At 41.5% G+C, this 9,981-nt stretch overlaps 1 pseudogene; it reads right to left on the minus strand.

Annotated features, from left to right (window-relative positions):
* Positions 1 to 1,240: 1,240 nt before the first annotated feature.
* LOC117704372 (uncharacterized) lies at positions 1,241 to 8,861 on the minus strand (annotated as a pseudogene).
* Positions 8,862 to 9,981: the final 1,120 nt, after the last annotated feature.

The following is a 9,981-nucleotide window of genomic DNA, read 5'->3' on the forward strand; positions in this document are numbered from 1 at the left end:
TTTGTATCTCAGTCTGGCTGGAAAGTTGTTGGGAGCCAACTACTAGCAAAAAGTGGCTACCCTCTTTGCAACCATTTGAGCAATATACCAACATAAGAGACTTGTTTTGCAAACAGCCTACAACAGCTGAGCACACTCTGATAAACATCTTGTTTTGCTTACATATCTTGTTTTGCTGTTTATTGTCCCCAGCTGCAAGGCTCACATGAAAAGCACCTTCAGCTGTGTTCCTCTGCTTGTCCATGCCTGTAAGCCACCTGGTAAAGGATGTAAGTACCCAGAATTTCCTTGCAATAAATGGGACTTCATCAGAGTCTCAGTCTTGTCTCCATTCTCTGTGCCTCTTGCCCCTCCATCCCAACACTCTCTCTCTCTTGCTAGATAGACCCTGTTCACTGACCTGGAAAGACCAGATCAGGAAGTAATTAAAAAGCCCAAGCCCTGGGAGAATTTAGACATCCATCTCTGTCTAATAGGTGTGGAATTTCAACATGGTGACACCACACCTGAATAAAGAAAGTTCTTATAAGTGAAGAGTTAAAAGATCACTCTTTCATTCGAAAGACTGCATTCAATTTACTCAAAAGTGACTGAAACCAAGCAGTCAATATGTACTGTCAATATGTGTATAGGCTTGTCAAAATATCAAATCAATTACAAGAACAAAACAACAATAAATCAATAACAAACTTCAAATGAAAACAAGATAAAACAAATAACCAAAGTTAGAAAAACTCAAACCAAAATCTAAACTCTAGAACTGTGGGAAGTAGCATTCTTTGGCTGCTCATTTTGCAGCACAGACTTACAGCCTGTGGCTGGCCTTGGCAACATAGTAGGAAAGCAGTTATTGATGGAAATAATCTTTTCAAGAGAAATGTAAGCAGGTCTTCTCTTTTTGGAGTCTGTGTTTGAAGGATATGTCCTCCCAAGACTGAGCATAAGACATGTTACAGTTTTTGGCTCAAAGTCTGCAAGTTTGTTGACATATATCCATGAAGTTATTCTTCATCAGGGCAAGAAAAATATACACTCTTACTCTTCCCTGATGCCCAGCAGTTCTTGATGTGCCTCAGCACTGCCCTGAATTCCTCCAAATGTGCATTCTTGCTGGGCTACTGGCTAGATGAAATTAAGGCCTATTCATGCCAAAGAAAGCAATATAAAGAAGAAACTGCAGCCCAGGATTTTCATGGTGATTAGGGATGAGATGCCATAGTGGTGCATTTGCTGCACACACTCAGTGCACCTCATACAGCAGTTCTCTTGGTGGGAGATCTTGTCCTGGTCTGAACGATGTTTGAGTTTCGGCAGGAGCACTTTAGACCTATGGAAGGAAGGGCCAAAGACCTGGTAAGGATTTGTCAGTTCAGCTCTCCCTCCAACACCAGTTCTATTCAGCTGGACAGTCCAGCATGACCCATGAGCTGAGGCCATTCCTTTATGCCCAAGTGTCATAGAGTACCCAGGCTTTATCGTTTTCTCAGCTTTTAAAAACTGCTAGAAACTGAACTGTGAACTACACACTCTACTGGTGTAAAAAAAGTATATTTTTCCAGTAGTCCATGTATATTATATTGAGTAGTAACATTGTAGCAATGTCTGAATTTGAGTTCAAGACACATGAGAGTTACCTAGAAAACCATGTAGATGTCTTATAAAAAACCTGCCAAGAATTGAAGACTATGATTATTTCTCCAGTGCTGGAACCTGCCTGTGTTCCACTTGTCAGTCCCTTTATCTGAAGATACCCAGAGAAACCATCTCCCATGAAATCCATGGGCACTGCTCTGGTCCTATAATCAGCAAGAGTGTGTTAAAGAAAGTTACTCCACTGAACTATAAGGTGATGGTCATGACGAAACAGAACATACACCTGTATGTCTATGGGTTTTGTAGGGCACACTCTCAAACACACAAAATACATGTGTTCACACATTACAAGCATGGTATATTGCAGTGACCAGTTTAGTTTCCCAGTTATGGCTAATATAAAAATTGCCCAGTATATTTTTCAGGTATAAAAATATCAAATATTGCATGGGATAGGTACATAGTGGCATAGCATATGGACAATGCAGTCAATGATATGCTTTCCTCTCTTAAACCTAACTTGGAATCAGGCTTCTTGGCTTATTATCTAATCTGCCTTAGCAAGTTTCCAAGGCTGTGTAGAGTAGGCTTGTTTCCCAGCTAAGGATCACATGTTGGTGGTATATTAGCTTCTTGTTCTTCTTCACTGTTTCAGACTTGTCCCCAAGTAAACAGCTTCTTCCAATAGGAGCTCCCTTTACCATAGCCTGACTGACTTGGTGTTCAAAGCTATGAACCCAGAATAATAAGAATTCCCCATAACTAGGAAAAAATGTAAAACTTTTTCCCATCATTTGACTGTGTCAAGGATATTTTGAGTAAGATAAGGCTGACTAGTTGAAATGCCAAATGTTTGTTTGGATTATCTCACACTGAGCAATAGTCCATGGAAGGGCTGCACCAAATGGAGCATTTTCACTCTTTAGCTAATGGACATCTGGATAGTTTCTCCTTCAGGGCTGCTCTGCAGACCACTACAACCCTGATGTGCCCTATTTACTCTGTGTACATCTACTACTTGTTCAAATTCGCTGGGTAAAAGGGGACTTCTTTTCCACTTTCTGAAAAAGACTTCTCACAGACCTACCCGATTTTATACTACCAGACCTGTCTGAAGGTCCTCATTATTCTCAACCGCCATTGAGGCTGATTTTATCTGAGAGGAAATTATTTTGAATACCAGTAGTTGCAGAATGCTACACAGATAACACACAGTGAGTGCTTTAGAGATCTTGAGCTTCAAGGGGCTCCTGAAACACCCCTGTTCTTGCACCACATCCCTGGGACTTCTGCTAGATGCAGATACAGCTCCAAGCAACTTAATCTCTCAAGGAATAAAATCCAAGACAGACTTGAAGGCAAACTTTTACTAAGCAGAAGTAGCTGGAAAATAAATGGTAGCAGACAATGAGGAAAACAACCTGGAATGCTAAGAAGACACAGTGAGCAACCTAACAATCCAGTGAGCCTTGACAATTCACCAAGAGCAGAAAAGAGACATAAACACATGGATTTTATACAACAATCTTTCCCTTACCTCCATGCACCATATTACTTTGATTTGCTCCAAAGGACTTCAATGAGAATCAATAGATTTGCCCCTAATCATTTGAAAATATGACTTTACAAGAATATTTTGTGTCCTGTTTCTCTTGAGAGCTAGGTGGAGGTGCAGAATAATTTGAGTGCTGTATTTGATGTTTCATGGAAACAAACTGAAATCTCAGAGTGTTTTTCTCATTAAACTTGGCATCTCAACACACACACAGCTGCATGTCTGAAGAAACACACTAACACCACACTAACACCACACACACACACACACACACACACACACACACACACACACACACAGTAACACCAAAAATCTTAAGTGAGCAGAAAACAATGAGGAATCTGTCATGTTTGAAGAAAAGGTCATTTGTCTAGGCAAAGCAGATGTTTCAAGTGAGACCTATATCACTGCTACTCTTCCTAGAGAAATAAAAAGCACTAGAGAAAACTTTTCATGGTCAGAATGGGGGTGGGTATATATGCAGAAATTTTCTTTGAAGACTCAAATCTCTCAAAAAAACCCTTAGCTTGTGAGAATCTGTTCCCACATCCCTGCTCATCCAGCCAGCTTTAGACTGTAAGGCCAAACTGTGAGGCCCAGGAACAATGACCTCTATAGCAACACTCAGAGAAAACAAGACTGACAAGCTGAGGATCTGTCACTGTGGATCAAGATCTATGAAGCCTGAAGAGACCAACCTGAGATAGAGGGAAAAGGGCAGAGGGAGAAGAAGAACAACATCTGCCAAAGGCAACAGTGAGATCCACTTACTTGTCATTTCCACTATGCTCTCATCCCTGAAAACTACCTCCTACCTGGAATCTCACATGATCCTTGTAAAGCAAATGAGATACAGGTCTTTTCTTTATCTTTCCAAGCCCTGTGCTATGATAAAGAAGGGCTTCCACCTAGCACCCTTCAAACTTAATGGCAGGCAGTGGTGTGGTGTGTAGCCAACCCATAGCCCTTCAAAAATGCAGACTCAAGCAGAGCAAGAGCATTTGCTTTCCTTTTTTAATTTTTAAAATTTTTTTATTTTATATTTTATTTACATTTCAGATGCCATCTTCTTTCCCCATTTCCCCTCCCTAGAAAACCCCTATCGCATGCCCCCTTTTCCTTTTTGCTTTTATAGAATTTTTTAAATGTTAATCAAAGGCTTTATAAGTTTGGTAATGCTCAATCAGAAGTGTAACCCAATACCCAACCTACATATATATGAACTATCTTTGACTGGGGAAGACACGTGAACATCTGCCTCCATGCCCCCACTTTCTTTCTCTTTCTCTCTCTCATCACCTAGCTTCTCCTCTCCTTCATCTTCCCCTCTCCTTACTCCATCTCTTCTCGGTACTCCTTCCCCTTCTCCTCCTACATATCACCTTTCCTGTTTAAATCAAACTTTTCTCTCAAAATACAATTAGTACATAATCATTCCTAATTGTACTAGTGAGGTACAAGATCTTCCTAATACCCAGTCCATCATTTTGTTGAATAACCAGAACCTCTGTCATCTCTCCTAACTAAAACACTTAATTTTGAATCTGGCTTTTTTCTTGGCTTTAGAATGAATGTCAGCTGAAAACCATGCACTCAGATCTTTTCTCTCAAAGAAAGAAGTTCAAGAAGAGTCAGTGTCCCTATTCCCTGTGCTTGGGGACTAAGGTGGTTGATATTGCTCTGCCTCTCTAGGGAAAAGTAGTGGTTTTGTTGGAACAGGGAGGATTAGCTAGGACTTATTGCATAGCCATAACCTATTGGTAGCAATCTGTATAATTAATATCAAGATGAAGTTATAATTTCTTAAGTGGTACAAAATTAACTTTGATTTCAAATTTAAGGATTTCATTGGCATGAGCTTCATATTGATATAAAAGTGAGATGAATATTGATACTGTCATGGGCATTGTGCCTGTATAACACATTTAGGAATACAAGGCTTAGAACCAGTCCTTCTTTAACTTTTTAAACTGATTTGGGACGGTTAGCCTATGAGTTAAGGGACTATAGTAAATTCATGGTTTGAGTTTAATGTTAGGGTGTTTTCCGTATTTTAGTTAGAAATAGCTGAGAGGAGTTAACAGACAACAGTCCAGGTTACCTTACATGGATAGTTGGTTTTCAAAACATCAGAAGTCCATAGAACTGACGCTACAAATATTTCTATATTAATGTTCATTTTGATTAGAGACCTGTCTGCTCCTGACAGATTCCTGTCGTGGATTCTAAGAAGAAATTGAGCATCCTTGGAGTTACTCTAGTTGTGTGGTGACAGCCACTAGGCAAGAATTGCCTCTTTCCATCTACAGACAAATTACTCTCCAGAAAAGGACACACTTGCAGAATAGTCGACTGATTATATCTGCCTAGACAGAGTAATCATCCCTTAATAATTCTGCATCACTAAGGTTTGTCAGATAACTCTGGGCCAGAAGGCTGAAGATTTGATGCTCCAAAGTTCGCTAGTATAGGGGCTTTTCAGGTGTTCAGTGGTCTCTATAAATTGGCTAAGTTTTAGAAGCTATGCTTAGTCTTCCCATAATTTCAGTTAACTCAGTCATTCTGGACTTCTGACAGGGTTGAAGACCTATAGAGCATTTAGTTTCTAAACATGGAGTTTTTGAAAAAGGCTACGTCCACACACAGCCTTTTAAATGATCATATAAATGATCACTTGGATGAGAGACATAGGTGAGGGCCTAGATAAGTTGGTGGACAGTGACACTGGTTTATCCATGTTTCTGGTTAGACATGAGGACACTCTGCCTTTGATGTTTCATCCTACCTGCTGATGCTTGGCACCCAGGACATAGATGTTCTTGTTGGCCTCATTACAGAAGCTCTTCTCTTCTCCATAGGACACTTGTGGTTCACTCTGCTCTACCAGCAGATTTCTGTTCCCACTCTGCAGCAATATCCTGACATTGTCTTTCAGTTGAGAACATTCTCTAAGGAGTTGGCAGTGCCTGGTGCTGAACCACAAACAAATAAAATGGTGATTCCCAGCCAGCTTCCATTTGCCTGTCACTTCTCCCAGTACCATCATCCCTGCAAGTGTCCTGGTCCCTAGACATCCTCAGACTAGAGTCCCCAGTATACATATCAGCACCAATTAGAGGCAGGTCACATCCAGAGACCAGCCACATTCCCCCAGACTGAAAGTACTTCTGTAAGGCCTGACAGCAAGTGGGTTTATGTCCATCAAGGAAGATGAAATGTTCCTCATGGGTGCTTATATGTCCCTGGTACTAGAAAGCCATCAGCAGGTAGAGGGCAATTCCCCTCTGAGAGAGGAGAGAAGACCCAACAGGAATACACTCTTTCCATTTTTGTCATGGATCCCAGATCTTTAAATCTATTGTCAGAGCCATAGAGGTTCAGTGTTGCTTGATATTCCCATCGAGGTGAAAATATTTTCTATGTAGAGGATCCTGAATTTGGAAGAATAAAAACTGAAAGGTCTTACAAACTTATCCACTTCTACACTCTTCAGACTTAGGACACCTGAGTGCAAGAGGTACAAATCCATGACCCTTGCCTCAAGGCAGGGTTCCTGTTAAGAAACAGTATAGAATCAGAGCCCTTACTTTTGTTCAAAGTCCCAGAAGGACAGAAGCATTCCCTGTCTAGTGCTGGGGTCTCAGCTTTGTCAGTCACTCACCTGTAAGAATAGTTTTCTTCAATGAGGTCCTTGTATTTCTCCATGGCATCAATTACTGACTCTGTCATTTTCTGGATATTCATAATGGTCTTTTCGTGGTTTCTTTTAATGATGTTGAATTCGATGTTCATTCTATGTTAGGGCATGGCACACAGAGCAAATATTTCTGTAAGGGTCATGGGCAGAACGGCTGTATCCTGGACTGCCCCAGCCAATAATATATGCCACAGCCTTGCTCTTTGAACATGGGGCCTATTGGTGCTGATTAAACTTATAATTCTTGGCACAGGACAGCAGAGCCAGTGGAGCAAATGGAGGGAGGATACCTCCAAGAGCATCTCCTGTGAGCCTGAAGGAATACACTAGTTCTGTGAGAAGTTTCTCCTAGTCTCTGCCACAGCTTGGGCCCAACAGATATCTCTGATTACTTTTATTTTTAAAGTAGGAATATCAATACTTAGTTCCTATTGTTACATGAATTCTCAGAGGACAAGATTAGTATTTACAGGGGAGATTCTTAATAACACTTCCTCCCCCAGGAGATTCCTATGTGACACCAGTGCAAACACAAGGAGCAAAGTACCCTGTGGATCCATTTGGGCTTCTATGGACTCAACACTATCCTGACCTGCAAACTGTGCATCAGACAAATCCTCAAACCCCATCAAAGGTCCCAGAGCCTCAGATCCTGAACAGCACAAACACAACTACATTCACACACATACACACCAACCCACTCACAAACACAATTAGAATACCAGCTAAATCCAGGGAGGTGCCATAGTCTCAGAGTATAAGGACCAAACTCAGAGGAAAGCAGTGATGACCTGCAGGCATTTCATTAACACACTGAGAGGCAGCAAATCTGACCAGGGCCTTCCAGCTGTGGACAGAACCAATCAAACTCCAAGTACCTCAAGGTCAAGTATTCTACTTCTCAACACCTGTCAGGGCTTTCTAACACGCATGATTAGAGGAAATCTTGGGTTAATAGGGAGGGCACAATACAAAATGGGACTGAGCATAATTACTACCTGTAGTTCAAATCATTATAATTGAACAGGTTCAGCATTTGACTAATTTCTTCCTCCTCAAAGTTCATCTTCTTGATCTTCAATTTCAGTTCTTCCAAACTCGTCATCTCACTCCAGTTACTGATGGTGGAATTCTGGGATGATGTTTGCCTAGCAGAGTCTGGAGATGAATAAACACAAATGAATTTGCAGAGTGGATGGCCCAGGGGCAGCAGAGACAATTCTGAGTTTCAAAAAGAATGGTGAGGGAGAGGAAAAGCTAGAGACAGGGTGAATCCCAGAAGGAGCAGAAAAGCAATCTTTGAGCTGTTCTGCTCAGCTATATCCCTCTTCCCAACCACCATCATCATACATATGCCACACTCCCTATTACAGAGAGTATGATACACTGAAATCCATAAGCTGCCTCAGACATAAAGACTTAGGGATCTTTGTCAGCTCATATCAGATGTGATGCAGGTAAATCCTGGAGTTCATATTGCTTAGCACCATCAAGGTCTAATCATGTGTGTTGAAACTCAAAGTTTCTGAGACTCCACACATGACCAGAGTCACATCCTTCTCTGTTTTTGTCCTCAGAGACTCCTTTAACCTGTAGTAATCCAGAGGTTGAAGGGCTTCAACTCCTACCATGAACAGACACACTGTTCATCTCATAGTTCCTACTCATGGCATTCTTTGCCACTCAAAATGAAATTAAATAGCTCCCAGAAAAGTAGCTGCAGGCTTGTCAGTACCTGGCTCTCTGTCAAACTAATAATCAGAAATTCTTGACTATTGTTCTACCATTGAGAAATTCCAAGGCTCCAGCTTGTAAGGCATATTCCTGGAAGGCCCAGCTCAAGCCTATTTCTTCCAGAAAGTTCCCCAAGTCTACCCAGGACTCACTGTGCCTTCCCCAGAATGATTTCAGTCTTCCTTTCTTACAAGACAGGAGGCCAGCTTCTTTCTTACTCGGAGAGGTCTCTCCTTGTTCACCATTCTCTTTCCAAAATAGCCTAAGCAGCCTAGAAAACATGCCTGTTTGTGAACCCAAAAGGCACTAAAGAAATATTCCACAGGCAGTTGTCACCACAACACAGGTGACATCACAGAAGATTCTACTTCTTTCCTAGATATGAGAGAATGTCCAAGGAAGGCATTCCTGATGATGTCACTGGGTACTGCCATGACCTACCTGCTAACTAGCTGTCCCCAAATTGTCCAATTACTGGGGTGCCCTTTCCTGGAGTCTCTCATATGACCCAGGGAATACCCTTTGGCAACCTCTCCATCCAAAGTTAGAAATTTCTCTCTGCTTCATGACAAGTGAAGTGCTTTGGATGGGGAGTGTTAGTTAGGACCCTGACATGGGTAAGATATTTTTGTTAGCACCTAAATCTCTAGGGACCATGAATGTTGGAAATTGTTCTCAATAATAAATATAACCCCCTAAGTCAGTTCATGTGCCATACAGACCACTGACCTGGGTTTTCCCTGTTTCCCAGAGGCCAATATCTTTCTCCTATACCTTTAATTGTATAAGACAGGGATAATATTTTCTTAATGTTTATGTTGTGGAGGCAGGGGATTGTTTCCTTCACACATTAAGTTTCTGACTCACTCTTAGTCTCAGAAATCAGATCAGTTCAAGCAGAACTTCTCAAGACTGAAGCATCTACTGGAAGAAATACTTCCTCAATACACTCTGAAGTCTACTGTGTTTAAAGATCAACATTAACCATCTCTTGCTCCCCCTTCCTAGCTTTGCACAGGCATGCCCTCCACTAAAGGCATGTGACCTCTGCTTCAGGCTCCATCCTAGCAGAGCAGTTTGACGCTTCATCCCAACACTGGTCAGCTGACTTGAAATGGTGTTTCCTTCCTCCACCTCTGCCCCAAAGAGGATCTAATCAATTGGGCATTTCATTATTAGGCATTCCATGCCTAATCTGCATGGTTATCTGGCATGAGAGGTGACAGATCTCCTCCAAACCTGACAATCTGTGATTCTAGGGCATAATCTTGAACCCACAAGAGTACTGCATGGGTGCCTGGTGACCTAAGAAAACTAGCATGCCATCTTCAGGCACCTGTACCTAAATGAAGGTCTCCAGTAACTTCTGTCTCTAGTTTGTTGTAATCTCTTTCAATGAGAA

This window comes from Arvicanthis niloticus, chromosome 2 (assembly GCF_011762505.2).
Source record: "Arvicanthis niloticus isolate mArvNil1 chromosome 2, mArvNil1.pat.X, whole genome shotgun sequence".
Lineage (NCBI taxonomy): Eukaryota > Metazoa > Chordata > Mammalia > Rodentia > Muridae > Arvicanthis > Arvicanthis niloticus.